Here is a 15,496-nt window from a genome sequence, read left to right as displayed (position 1 = left end):
ACAGGCTAAATTTCTAACCTAATCATTGTATAGGACACAAGTCCACCTAATCTACTTCTCAAATTTTGAAAAGATTAGTTATGGCAGCAAACTGAAGTAAAGTATACCATATATATATTATACATTAAAATATAGGGCACATACTGTTAGATAATTATTCAAGTTCTCAAAAGTTTTCCTAAATTCATTAAATCTATAATCATTCAAATCTCAAATGACATCCTCTTCAGTTTTGATTGTCATGGATAGTGATTCAGCATTTGTTTGTAAGGTTCATTGGTTAAGACTTGAGCCAAGGATTTATATTTCCTAGGAGAAAGCTACAGACTAAGATGAATTTATAGAAGTTCATATTGTTTTTGGAATGTATGTTTTTTGCTGAAAAAACACCTCAAACTAGATAGAATATATACATTTTTAGTAAGCATCATAACCAAGAGTTTAAAAGAAAATTGCATGAAAGCCATAGTAAGTTGGAAAATTTAGTTTTATTATTTTAAAAATTATGTCAATAGCCTAATTATCTGTCAATTTATCCACCCTTTTGTAATATGTAGTAAAAAGTCCACCATTGTCTGCAATTTCACTCTTAAAGCACCCACATACTTTTCTCTTTTCAACATAAGGAATCCATTTTCTACTCATAGTAGTTTTTGCTGCAATCACATTCAGTCCTATGGGCCTTCGTTACAAAGTAGGCCTCAGAGCTATTACTGGAAATAGAAAAAGGAAACAGTGGAATCACTGAGCCCGTTAACTTCCTTATTTCAGAATCTTAACAGGAGAGTGCCTAAGGGTCACTGGGAAAGAAAAGACATGTTTCAAAATGGCTCAAACTTCTTCTCAAGCATAACATCAATTTTTCAGCCACATGAAAGAGTATGATCTCCCTCTCTCTCTCACTCTCTCTCTCTCCCTCTCCCTCTCTCTCTGTCTCTCTCTCTGTGTGTGTGTGTGTGTGTGTATGTGTGTGTGTTTGTGTGTAGGGAGGGAGGGGGTGAGGGGAGATAGAATTCAGTCACGGAAAGGCTTATTTCTGGACTTTTAGTGAGTAAAATTAAGTTTCTCCTGACAATCTAGAACTAGAAGAAAAACTCCCATGTAAGTTTCTTTGGAAAAAAGAGAAAGAGAGGGAGAGAAAGAGAGGAGAGGTAGGCATTTTGAATACCTTCAGTGACAATGGAAAATATCGACTGTTTACCACAGGAAACATTACAGGCACATCAGGAACTCTATATCTGAAAGAGGAAGGGCTTATCTCTCTTGTCTCTTCATATCTGACACAGAAATTTCTGTTGGTGAATATGATCTAGGTCTAACCTGAAGGCTTAATTATACGATTGCTGTCTTTCTTATTCTGTGAAAGATAACCCTGGCAGGATATTTGAATGATGTTTGATTTGTACTTGGAACTGAGATTTTTATTTGATAGCATTATCAGGAAATCTGAAAACCATGCTCTCTGACCTACCTGGAAACTTGACGTTTTTGCCAAACATAGTACATAATAACTTTACTTTAAAAGCGTCAGAGTTTTAATATGTCCCAAAACCATGAGATAGTGAAAGTAAAATAATCACTTTAGTATCAACATTTTTCTTTCTTTAATAAAAGCAACTTAAATCATATGATTTAAGTTTCTTAGTCTTAAATATACTAATTTCAGTAGTGAAACATAGAGACAGGGACACATAAAGGGAGGAGGGATACCCCCAAAAGAATTTTGGTCCAAAGTCCTAGAGGGGAAAATGCTAGAAGATGACCAGAGGGCTCTTGAACCCCAGTTCCACTGGTACTCAGAAATGTGTGGCCAGGAACCTTTGTTTTTGCCCCATCATTGAAAGGGAAGAGAATATGGAGAACACCTGAGGAAGTCAGGGCCTGTTTCCTTACCCAAAGGAAAGAGAAAAAAAAAAAGGCAGAATACCTAGAATTTGCAATAGGTGTAGGTATCATTTAGAAAGGAACTGAAAGCAAGGCTTCAGAAGTAAATAAAATGGGAATAAACTTATACATGAGGTCAGCCATCTTTGCCCAGATAGCCTATGTACTTCTCTAATGCATGTATTTTCATTTCCCTGATTAACTAGGGCAGTTGGTGGCACACTTGGTTAAGCACACAAACTACCATTTCCCTGATTAAAAACTTAAAATACTGGGGTTGGAGGGTACCCTGTGAGGAATAATTAGATATAGTTAGGGGGAAATGCCCTTGACAATGGAATAAAAATCACTCATTTTAATATTATAAATACAACAGAAGAAAGAGGAGGAGGAGTAGGAGGTAAAGGAGGAGGAGAAAGGAGAAGGAGGAGAAGGAGAAGAAGAAGAAAAGGAGGAGGAGGAGGAAGCCATCATGGGATTGTATATTCAATGGAGTATGACTCAGCAATTAAAAAAGACTATATTTTGGCTTTTGGGACAAAATGGAGAGAACTGGTGGTGATTATACTTAGTTAAGTAAATAAAGAAGTAAGAAGAAAAAACTATGAATGATTTCACTCAATCCTGGAATATAGAGAACTGAAGAACATGAACTTAGTAAAAGAATATCTCTCTATATATCTCTCTCTATATATCTATGTCTATATCTATATATCAGCCCATATCTATGATTCTGGAAGAGTTGGGTGGGAACACAAAACTTTGGTGGTAGGAGTAGTATAGAATTATACTTTTGCTATCTTATAATCATGTAAGTTACTACTAAATCTGTGATTACAAAAAAGAACTAGTTGATTGTTTAAAAGAAAAAGAGAGGGATGGAAAGGGATAGCAAGGGAGATACCTGTAGCACTGTTTCTCTGTGAAGCTTCTCCCTATATGTGGGGACTGGGGGCTTGAACATGGGTCCTTCAATAATGTAACGTGTCCTCTACTGAGTGTGCCACCAATAGGCCCCAGAATACATACAACACATAGAGATTTTAATTTTATAAGTGAAGATAACATTTGTTGGTCTATACAATGTCTGGAAATGTTATAGATGAAACACATCCCATATAATATCATTATTCCTATCCCTATGCTTTATAATACTTTGTAATATTTTTAATGTTTGGAGATGGAAAGATAGATCAAGTTGATAGTGTACCTGTTTTGTAACGGGAAAAAACAAGGTTTAAACCTGGCTCCTACTGAACTAGAAGAAATGTCTTTGCTGTGATATCTTTCACTCTCTACCTCTGCTTCTGTCATTTTTGTTATTCAATTTATTATTATTTGTTTATTTTTGAAAACCATTTTATTAGGAGGTTAATAAGTTTACAGGACAGTTGGTCACCCATGAAAACAATTTCTCACTTGTGATAAGTGACTGCAAAACACAAAACACTAAAACACTCTCATGACCAGCTTAACTCCTTTTCCACCATCATGTACCACAGGACCTTCTATTTCTTTCTACATGAAAAAAAAGTTCATTTGGAGCAGTGAAGTCCAAGGGATATATATAAAAAAGTTTACTTTCTTTCTATTGGGGAAGAAGTAATTTGGTGAAATGCTGTGACTCATAATACTGAACTAGGCTATCTACTCAGCAATATGAGGAGAAATTTCCTGTAATTCTAGACTATGAATCAGATTCCAATAGGTTCCTATTGCTTTCGTTACCTGCTCCTAATGGTAGACAGGATGATTAACTCAGTAATTACTGTAGACTTGGTGCTAAGTGAGAAGTAAAAAAAAAAGGGAGTGACCCTAGTTCTATTTTCAACATAGCTTACATTCCTGCTTGTGACTCAACAGAATAGATGGACAAGAAGAAGATACTAAGAGGTAAACCATGAGGCCCCAGACTGTATTGAAATCTCACTGGGTAAAGGGAGAGTTTTTGCCATGGATGTAAGCTAGCACTATATGGAGGTGCCATGACACTAGAGGTAGCTCTGATACAGTCATGTCTCTCCTTCCCTCTTTCTCTGTATGAATGGAAAACAATAACAACAACAACAACAAACAGGAATGATAATGCAACCATACAAGTTCAAGGTCTCTAAAATTCAGCAAGCAAACAGAAACCACAAGGTACTATTTCACCATTTAACATGTCTTACTGAAGATGTTAGATTTATAAAAAAAAAAAAAACTCTGCAAGAAGAATGTGATTTGAAAATACAGAATAAAAAACCCACTGCAAGTTACAGAGAATAAATAGGTCAGAATGAGAAAGAAAAAAAGGATATTGCTTTGACCAAGACAGTTATAAAGAGTTCAGGAAGTGATAGCAAGTGAACACATTATCTTTCCTTTACAACCTTAATTCCCTAAACAGTACCTGGTATACAGTCTACCCTCAATTACTGATTATTGCATTGACTGAGTTCAATTGAAGTAAATTAGAAAAGATTTCTCAAAATTAAGTAAAGGGTGAAGATTTCCTGATCATGAAGATGCTGCTGTGTAAATGAACACATTGGAAGGGTGAATAATGGAGCTGAAAGTGCATTGGCTTTGGGATTTCTATGAGCCAATCTGCTTTTATGGCCATTGGAAAAATCACTTAATTTTTGTGAACCTCATTTTCTTTCTAGGGAAAAGGAGATGTAAGACTCATGTTGCACAGTTAATGTGAGAATTAAGTGAAATGTTATCTTAGGTTCCTAGCATGGAGTGATATAAATTACTACTAGTTTCACGAGCTGGGCAATAATAGCAAGATGAGAGAGGAGAAAATAGAGAAATGAAGGTCACCTGGAACAGGATGGGGACAGAAAAATGTACAAGAGAATCTAAGGGGAAAAAAACCATGGATCATATTTGGCTCATGAAGCAAATGTGATAATATTATGTATACTCTGTTGCAAATGAGATTGGTTTATAAAATACGTGTTAAATTTGTTTACTGAGAATATCTGATTTTTTGGAAGGTACACTTAAACTTAATCACATATTCCCAGTTACTTTCTTAAGTATTCTTTCACATGGTTCTGACTTGATCAGTAAAGTCTTTATAGAGTTTTCATAAAAATGAAGAAAGCATGTTTTCTTAGACTGAAAATAATTATAACCAAAGAAGTGATATCCTGGGTCCATATTCCCAGAGAGATAAAGAATAGGCAAGCTTCCAATGGAGGAGATGGGATGTGGAATTCTGGTGGTGGGAACTGTGTGGAATTATACCCTTCTGATTAAATGGGCTTGTGAATCATTATTAAATCAATTAAAAGAAAAAAGAAGTGATATTCTTATAGAAGTGTTTGGAAAGGCCAGATGTGTATTTCAATGTCATGTATTAAATTTAATATGATACCAGTTTTTTCTTAGTGGAGTGCAAGGACATTGTTTCATTTTGATACATGATTCCTTTAATACTTCCATTTAAAAAAAACAAACATGTTTTAAAATTAATTGTATATTAATGAGAGAGAGAAAGAGAGAGAGAGAGACACCAGAGAACTGCTCAGTTTTGTTATATGATGATGCTAGGAAATGAACCCTGTACCTCAGGCATAAAAGACTTCTGCATAACCATTATGATGTAGCTCCTGCCCAAGACTTTCATTGTAAGAACATGTATAGCCTACTATGAACAGATTGAAAAACAAGTTTATATAAAATATATTAATTTGTACTAGCAATACTTTCTTAGGCTGGTAGACTGGCAGTGAAAAAAAGAAACGTTAATGTATCCCTATTAAAGGAATAGCAGGCAGACTGCCAAAAGTACAAAATCTTTGCCTGGAGCCATTTTAAGTCAGATATGCCCTGACTTCCCTTCCAAAAACAGGAAAAGAAAGAGATAAAGATGAATCATTATGTTCACTCTGTGAACTAAATGATAAATTTAATTAGAAAAGAAGCTTAACTTAAAAAAGTTTATTTTTCCTGAAAAATCATTTGGCCTCTTAGAATTAATTTTTCAGGTAGCATGGAGAAAAAAAATTGCCCAACTTACAAAGACTCAAAAGAAAAGGATCTGGTCTTCAATGCCAAAAACTGTCAAAAGACAAATGATCAATGAGATAAAACGGTAATCTAAGATAAAAGAGTGCAGAGTAAAAGTAATTCTTTCACTGCTACCTGAGAAGAAGCAGCTTTATCTCTGCTGATACTAAATGCTCCCAACAAGAAAAGCACATGTAGCTCTCTACCTCTCTGCTGTATTTGGCATAAACCCTGGATGTGAAGATAAATATGTTCTCACCAAAAAAAAAAAAAAAGAAAAAAAAGAAAAGAAAAAAAAACTAGCATCATCTTAAAAACTATCATCCCCTGTCCCTACAATACCATGTATTCTTCAATTTTATAAGGAAGTAAAGATATAAGATATTTGATCATGCCACCTAGTTAAAATCCTTTAGTAGAACTGGGGAGATAGTTCAGGGCTTATTAGAGCACCAGCTTGCATACCAGAAGTCTCAGAGGCTGTAGTTCCACCATGCACTCCTTTTTATTTTCTCATAATAAATAAATAATTCATCAAAACTAATACAAAACACAATTCTTCTCTTGTCCTCTTACTTGAAAAGCCAACTTCAAATTCTGGAGTAAGCAACAAAGAGATCTGATCCTTATTTAAATATTGTACAGGACCAACTCAATTTCCGCTTCTTATTTGGTTAAGGTTTTCTCATCCATCCTGGGGCAAGTCTGTACCTTTCCTTTATATTCATCATTGAACTTTCAGAGGTGCCTCCTGGCTCTTCAGAAATTGTAGTTAGTCCTCCATTACTTACAACTTCTTCTGGACTTCGCATGTTCACAGCACTGCATATATCTCATATCTGTTATCTCTTTGAATTATAATATTTTGAATAATTGCTTTTTCTTTCATTTGACTATAAACTCTATGAGACAGACTGTTTACCCGTGTTAGTAAATAGCACAATTTATGACAGCTGATAGATAGAGGCAAGTTAATGAGATGAATGAAAATTAATTTGAACACAACTATGAATGCTTTGTTTCCTGAACATCTGAACTCATTGAGTATAGTTACAAGTCTTAGGTAAAAGTGAAGTTTTTTATACATCTTTGTGACTCTTATATATCTCACACTCTCTCTCTATTTATAGTATATAATCCATGGATTATATATTATCAAAATTATTCTTTTGACTTATTTAATATATGCTAGAAATTGAGAGGGCAGGGAGGGGGAGAGAGAGAGGGAAAGAGATAGACAACTGCAGTGTTGCTTTACCACTCATGAAGATTTTTCCCTGCAGGTGGGGACTAAGGGCTTAAAGCTAGTACCTTGGACACTGTGATATGTGCACTTAACCAGGTGCACCACTGCCTGGCTCACAAAAAATCATTCTTTATTTTAAATTCTTCTCCATATATATATAAGAATCATCAAGGAAACACTAGATATCTAGACACACCAGAAATTTCCCATTCCTGGCAAGAACTTCAAGGTTCTTTCTTCCCTGAAATGCACCCTCTTCTATGAATCTGATGGAAAACCTTGACCTTTACCTTGCTGGAAGCTATTTTACAGTAGTTTTTTTTTCCTAGAGAATTTTGAGTACTTGTGTTAGAAGTAAAATATATATGCTACTGGAGTGATATTTATCAGACTTATACCTTTATACCAAGAACATAAAATGCTTGTTGTTCTTTCATTTCATACTATGTGCACTTATTCTCTGCATCACCACCTGGCCCCCAGAAACACCTTTCATTTCAACATGCAATTAAATAATAAAGATTTAAAAGGGTAATATGTCTTTTCTATTCTGCTTTGTTTGCAAACTGCAGGAATACTAGTACAAGACAATCTCTAAGAATTTTAACCGAGCAGTATAAAGATGAAGAAGGTAGCTTCTTTATTTGATGATAGCTTGCTTGATAAAGGAGTTTTATTGTTCCCAGTAGTGACATTAAGAAAGCATAATTTCAGGGCCTGGTGGTGATGCACGTGGTTAGGCACACATGTAACAATGTGCATCGACCCAGATTCAAGCCCCTAGTTCCTACCTGCAGGGGGAAAGCTTCACAAGTGGTGAAGCAGGGCTTCAGTTGTCTCTCTTTCTCCTCTGTTTATGTGTATCTCTTCCCTCTTGATTTATAGCTCTCTCTATCCAATAAAGATTTTAACTTTTTTTAAATATAGAAAAAAAAAGAAAAAGAAAGCGTAATTTCAACTTAACATTTGGCACAATACCATGTGTGTTCAGAACACTTAACTGTTCTGTTACTTAGTTTACTTACTTTAACAATACACTATACAGGGAGTTGGGTGGTAGCGCAGTGGGTTAAGCACAGGTGGCACAAAGCACAAGGACCAGCATAAGGATCCCGGTTTGAGCCCCCGGCTCCCCACCTGCAGGGGAGTCGCTTCACAGCCAGTAAAGCAGGTCTGCAGGTGTCTATCTTTCTCTCCCTTTCTCTGTCTTCCCCTCCTCCTTCCATTTCTCTCTGTCCTATCCAACAACAACAATAATAACTACAGCAATAAAACAACAAATGCAACAAAAAGGAATGAATAAATATTTAAAAAACAATATACTATACATATATATGTGATATTTATGTGTATGTGGCTACAATGGCCAAAATTATATGTGTGCCTGTGTGAATGAACAGAATCACTTTCAGTGACTATAACCAAGATCTTTTCAAGATTATCCTAAACTAAGCAAAATATGTTGTCAGAGAGAATTTAACATTCTATAGCTGGGCTAGCAAAATGGCTCCCTGTTTTGCCATGTGTACAGCTCAAGTTTGAGGTCAGACCCCACAGCATAGGAGGCAACTTGGTGCTATGGTATCTCTGTCTCTCTGTATATCTCTGTCTCTATCTCCCTCTGTCAAAGAAAAGCCTTTATAGTCACTTTTTTTTCTGTTTCTATTGGACACTGTACTTATCATTAATTTCTGAAATTATTTTGCTAGGAGTCCCTGGTCTTTTTTGTCCTTTTATATAGTTTACCTTTCACCAACAATATTTAAGTATGACATTAGAAGTTAATCCTGGCTCATCCAGGAGAACATACATGCTACCATATACAAGGATCTGGGTTCAAGTCCCATGTCCCCAACTGCTGAGAGGAGCAGTGCTATATCCATTATTCTTTCTGCATCTTCTCCCTCTCCATTTCTGTCTGTCTCTACTCCTCTATTTCAAAAACAGCAGCCAGAAATGGTGGCGTCTTGCAGGTCCTGAGTCTCAGCAATAACTCTGATGCCCGAATAAATAAATAAAGCTAATCCCCAAATATTATAATACCATCTTAAGTCAAAGTATAAGGAAAACTAATAGGGGTAGCCTCTCTGGCTCAATTCTCAGGTTGTAGCCATAAATGTCTCTATTATCAGAGTTTTGTTTATTTTTTGTCATCACAGCATATATGGTGGATAAGACTCAGACCCCTTATGATCAACTACCTGCTCCTGGGCTCATGAGAATGTAGATAAAAACTCTATTCTGACTATAGGCAAGTCAGCAGAGGGGACACTAATGAAAGAGGTAAAGACCATGCTGAAATATCCATCTCTACTATGTGGCTCTTGTGGCTCTGAGAATAAGAGTTTACTTCTCGTGCATTAAGGGCTAGCTCAAGTAACTTTGTTTCATTTAAAAAGATAACTGAAATACTGGTAATTTTTTCTCTGGGAAATGCCTCTAGGTTGGAAGGGAGAGACTGTGATATATTTATTACAACTATCAAACTTGAAAAATTTGAAATGCTGGGGGTTGAGAGGTAATGCAATGGGTTAAGCATACATGGTGCAAAGCTCAAGGACAGACACAAAGATCTGGTTTGAGCTCCCAGCTCCCCACCAGTGTGTGTGTCAGGGGGGTTGTTTCACGGGCAGTAAAGCAGGCCTGAAAGTATCTTTCTCTCCCCCTCTCTGTCTTCCCTTCCTCTCTCAATTTCTCTCTGTTCTATCCAACAGCAACAGCAGCAGCAATGGCAATAATAACAATAAAGGCAACAAAATGGGAAAAAAACAGCCTCCAGGAGCAGTGGATTTGTAGTGCAGACACTAACTCCCAGCAATAACCCTGGAGGCAAAAAAAAAAAAAATTAAAAAAATTGAAATCCTGATCTGGAAATGTCATTAATTTGACATATTTTGGGAGATGGATTATTAAATCTATCTACCAATATTTGAATTTAGGTGATTCTAAATTATTTTCATGGCATTCGATTTTTGACAATATAGAAAATTATTATGTTTTAGAGCTAGAGCTAAAATCTTATGGAAGTTAATTCAAAGCATTGACTGGTATTTTCTGCATACTTTTCTTCTATATTTAAAAAACAACCAACTCTGGTTGATGTTGTAGATATCTTTAAATAATAATAACCCATAGTAAAGAAAAAATCACTTTAAAAAAATCAATGAATTAGAAATATTTATCAGAAATAGAAAGTCTTGCAAAAGCACTTTTGCACTGGGATTTAAAAATGAAAATATTGATGATTTTCTTATTTTATTTTTTTAAAATTATTTATTTACTTATTTCCTTTTTGTTGTCCTTGTTGTTTTTATTGTTGTTGTAGTTATTATTGTTGTTGATGTCATTGCTGGATAGGACAGAGAGAAATGGAGATAGGAGGGGAAGACAGAGAGGGGGAGAGAAAGACAGACACCTGCAGACCTGCTTCACTGCCTGTGAAGTGATTCCCCTGCAGGTGGAGAGCCAGGGGCTGGAAGCAGGATCCTTAAGCCAGTCCTTGTGCTTTGTGCCATATGCGCTAAACGCACAGTGACTCCCTGGTGATTTTATTAATCACCTTCCTTTTACTTTGCAAACATTCTAGCCATATGAGTGGGAAATCAATCTAAAAGTTGAGAACTTGTTGGAAGTCTTATTGAGCAAGCCAATCAAGGAAGGAAGAAAAAAAGAAGAGAAGAGAGAAGAGAGGAAGGAAAGAAAGAAGGGGAAAAGGAAGGAAGGAAGGAAAAAAGGAAGGAAGGAAGGAAGGAAGGAAGGAAGGAAGGAAGGAAGGAGGGGAGGAAGAAAGGTAGGAAAGAAGAGAAAGAATAAAAGAAAAAATATATAGGCAAAAAGAAGCAATCTGAAGATAGGAGACTCCAGATTAGAGCTATGAAAAGTACATGGACTTCAGTAAAAAGAGAAAAAAAACAAAAATCTGACCCTGCTATTTATTGATGTTATAATCTTATTCAAACTGTTATTTTTGGCTAAATTTCAGTTTCTTCATTTTTAAGGTTGAAAGAAAAATATCTTTCAAAGATGGTCTGGCTATTAAGTGCTATTGTATACAAAGCACGTAAATATGGACCTGACACGTATTGTGGGCTTCTAACCAGCATTCTTTCCTGTGCCCCTTTCACACTTGTCTTCAGACTTCTGTCCTAAAACACGCAAAGAAAGACTTATTCTGACTTTTAAATGTTATGAAATCTGTGGTGCAACAGACATATCCTGTTTCTGTGTGCATGAGTTACTCAGCATGATTGGTAGATTCATTGCTATTTCTAAGCAGAGAAGCATTCCTGAGTCCTTTCTCTCTCTATATATATATATATGTGTGTGTGTGTGTGTGTGTGTGTGTGTGTGTGTGTGTGTGTGTGCTAAAAACATTTCATTAGTGCTAGATACTGCACTACAAAGTGACATGTTATCATTGAATTCTATGACCTAGTCACTAACATGATTCCTGGTAGCCTTTACATTATGACGATCTGAATGAAATAGGATGAAAATATCAGATGCCAGCACTTGTTTCAAAAGGCTAGTAGCAAAAAATCTTCAGTAGGCTCTTCTGAGATTTCTGTCGGTAGCTTTAATAACCTTTCAGCAAGGAGACTGAGGAGAGAAAAAGAAAAGAAAGAAAAACAGAGAAGTGGGTAAAGGAAGACAGACATAGAGAGAGAGAAGTAAAGGAAGAGAGGAGAGAGAAGAGAAAAAGTTCTCTCTTTTTTTTTTTAAGTGTTATCAAATTGTTGACCAAGTCATTTGCACAAATTTGTCAGTGCATTTACCAGATCTTAGAATAAATGTTGGGGAAGTTTCCATTCCAAACAAACAAACATTATTTTTTAATGTATGTCAACACATACTCTATCTTGTAACTGGGGACTAAACACAAAATACCGTTTTTCAGAGAAATCTGAGTAGCGGTGTAACTGTATTTTTAACCCACCAGCGTCCTTCCTCCTCACCCCTGCCTCCAGCAAACAGAGATTCAAAAATGCAACACCTATCAAATATTTCTTCAGAAATGCCAGATTGCTGGAATTCTGAAGAGTTCCACTTTTTTTTTTCTTTTTGACATTTAGACAGATTGAGTTTGAGAGAGGAAGTGACTCTGAGTCCAGACTGCCCCACACCACTGTCAGAGGAAATAACTGAAGTAAAATGAAGTGATAATATACTGTAGAATATTTAACAGAGCGAGAGGCAGAGGAAAATGGCAATCTGGGAATACAGAACTGATCCCCAAAATAGACACAGTCTTTAGTGCCAGAACAGATGCGAAGTACAGTAGATCATAAAATGGTAAAATTACCTCTGCCCTGTGGGCTATGTTGACACAGGGGAAATGGATCCTCCATGGTTGGAATAGCTGGGTCTTTATTCCCAGCTGCAGCTAACCTTTGTCATAGAACCTGCCAGCTTTCCTTTCTACTCCCTTCTGTATATTCATAAGGAAAGAGCTGGTAAGTAACCACCTAAATGACTGTTGCCTGTTGTGGTAGGATTAGTGACAGGTAAAATACAACTCTGGGCTCTTAATCTCCTGGTGAATAAAAGAAGAGGGTTCTGTGGAGGATATGAGCAATCCCCTTCCTTTCTCTAGAAACTGCTAGGTGACTGAGGGGCTTTAAAGTCTCTCTCCCCAGGCTGGGAGTATGGATCGACCTGCCAATGCCCATGTTCAGTGGGGAATCAATTACAGAAACCAGACCTTCCGCCTTCTGCACCCCACAATGACCCTGGGTCCATACTTCCAGAGGGTTAAAGAATAGGAAAGCTATCAAGGGAGGAACTGTGGCAGGAACTGTGTGGAGTTGTACCCCTCTTATCCTATGGTTTTGTCAGTGTTTCTTTTATATAAATAAAAATTAAAAAATATATCTTTTACTAGGAAAGTTTTGATGGATAGAATATACCCCTTTTAGTGAGCCAGATGAGTGACCTGTCACCTTTTGGAGAATAGGGTGAGAATGCTTACATGGTTGTTCAGTATGATGCATAGGGTAAAAAAATATGCAAGACAAGCCACAGAGAAAAGTATAATATTTAGAGAAGGAGAAACATCCTTTAACAGAATACTGTTATCTCATATTCATGGTAAAGTGGGAGAGATTTCTATGTGAAGGCCTATTTGTCATTTTGTCTTGTGGGTTAAAGAGCATAGTTCTTTCTTCTCTCTTCCTGGTAAATTTTCATTACATATGTGTAGGATTTATGTGACTATTAGCCAACCAATAAGGCTGAGATAATTAATCATGAATAAAAAGAATTAGGTAAATTGTTGCTTTAATGTTTTCTTCTTCTGCCCCCATCTCCACCAGTGCACAACTTTCCAGTTCTTTTGTTTTGTTTTTTTGTTTTTCACTTCTTTGCATTTTTCCTGTCTTTCAAACTAAAAGGCATTCTTTAACATCTTAAAGTAAAAGTTTATAAATGTATGGAGAAAAATGAAAAAGAAAAAACAAAAAGGTCGAGAGAAATCTAGGCAGGAAGTTTCCAGGAAACTTTGCATTACATAATGATTATGCAAATGACTTTCAATCCTGATTCTCTAAATTCCCAGGTTCAATCCTAGCATGAATAAACCAGAGCTGAGCAATGCTCTGGTAAAATGAATAAATAAAATAAAACTTACTAAGAAGTGACTCCTTCTGATTCCTTAGAACAGGAAAATAAAGTAATCATAAATTCTGGCTAAACTTTTTTCAGGTGTGAGACTTTGTCCAGTTTTAATGAAAAAGGGGTCTGCCATTTGTGAAAAGGTTAAGTTGCTATGATTTGAGACAGAAACTTGTATAGGAAAAATAGTTTGCTCAGAATTTCTATTTAAATCTTGTGGTTTTCAGGCTAGTAGTTTACTTAGTCTTAGTTAAAAAAAAATTAAAAGGAACCTCTCCTTCAAAATAAAAGTTTATAAACATCTAACATTTAGTCATCAAATAATCCTTATTAAAAATTCATTTCAGTTGTAACTTATTTTTCATATTCAGAGAAATTTTAAAAATATTTAAGGGGGATGATTCCGATAAATTAAGTTGGACCATTTTTCTAATCAAAGTAAATATAAAGTACTTCTATGTTTTATAGGAATCAGTACATAATTTGGTTGTTTTTTGGTTTTCTTTTCTTAGTAGAATGTATTGATTAATATGGGAGGAATTTTTAGAATGGTCAATCTTTTCCAACTTTGTCTTTCTCCTTCTCCTGAATAAACTATGATACAGGCACTGTCGGGGTAAGAAAAGCAAAATTCCTGTCTAGGAACAGCACATTCTTTTGATTTTAATTGATCCAAGACAGAACCTTGCTGATAAGGATCACAGACCTTGATGCCAGGTAAGGATGGTTAGTGGAGGTTGTACATATGTTATATATGCCCCTGAAGATTTTTTTCTGCCATTTTCTGGGCATATACCATATGATCATTGCATGTTACTCTCCTGAACATCCCTGCATTTGTCTCTTACATATATGCATGATTTTCTTTTTAAAAGATATTTATTTCTATGATAAAGAGAGAGAGAGAGAGAAAAAGGAGAAAAAGAGAGGGAGAGAGAAAAAGAGACAGAGGGTGGGAGCTGGTTGTGCTGATACTAGGACTAAAATTTTGGCTGTGCACACAGCAAGGTACTAGTCTAGCTCGGCCTTCAACTCTTTATTATTTTTTATACAATTCCTTCTTATTTGATGATAGCATGTACATAGAAGAAATTGCTTTTATTATAGTGAAATTGAATATATTAAATTTCAAAAAATATGGGAAACTAGAAAAAAGATTTCTTTATACTTAAACACATTCTCTTAAAACTTTGATTTGGACCCTCCTCCTTCATGAATCTATTCTTCTAAACACATTTTAGTTGTAATTATATTGCTTGTAGAACTTAACAATAACAATAGCACCTGTAATTTATTTAGCAACTGCAATATAATGGATCTATTCTTCATATTTAATCCCTAAATAAACTGTCTAAAATAGGAAGGTGAAGACACTGAGATTGAAACTAGCCAAAAATGAAAGCCAGTAAGGGAATAGCTGAATTTAAACTCAATTGTGATTTTAAATGGTAATTGGTACTTGTGAAAAATTTCTCAGTTTTCTGCAAAAGACTATCAACCCCAGCTTAGGCCCTCCTCCCTCATCATACACAGAACCTGAAAGACCCCTCCCCTCACCATCACCAGAATTCTTTACCTTGGTGCAATGCATAACCCAGTCCAAATTCTACTTTTTCCATTTATGTTCTTTCTTTCCTTTTTTCCTTTCCTTTATTAGGGAATTAATGGTTTACAGCTGACAGTAAAATATAGTAGTTTGTACATGTGTAACATTTTTTAGTTTTCCACATAACCATTCAATCCCCACTAGGTCCT

The 15,496-nt window shown here is 35.7% G+C and overlaps 1 long non-coding RNA gene across 3 annotated transcripts in view; it reads left to right on the top strand.

Moving 5' to 3' along the window:
* Positions 1 to 780: 780 nt before the first annotated feature.
* Positions 781 to 15,496, top strand: part of LOC132542000 (uncharacterized) — a 35,161-nt gene continuing 20,445 nt past the window's right edge. For all 3 annotated transcript variants that reach the window (XR_009553123.1, XR_009553122.1, XR_009553124.1), the window contains exons 1-2: positions 781 to 879; positions 14,347 to 14,458. This is a non-coding gene — a long non-coding RNA (uncharacterized LOC132542000). The remainder of the gene's footprint in view (positions 880 to 14,346; positions 14,459 to 15,496) is intronic.

Source organism: Erinaceus europaeus, chromosome 1, assembly GCF_950295315.1.
Source record: "Erinaceus europaeus chromosome 1, mEriEur2.1, whole genome shotgun sequence".
Lineage (NCBI taxonomy): Eukaryota > Metazoa > Chordata > Mammalia > Eulipotyphla > Erinaceidae > Erinaceus > Erinaceus europaeus.
Note: the sequence above shows the minus strand (reverse complement) of the source record. Positions and strands in the feature narration are given on the sequence as shown.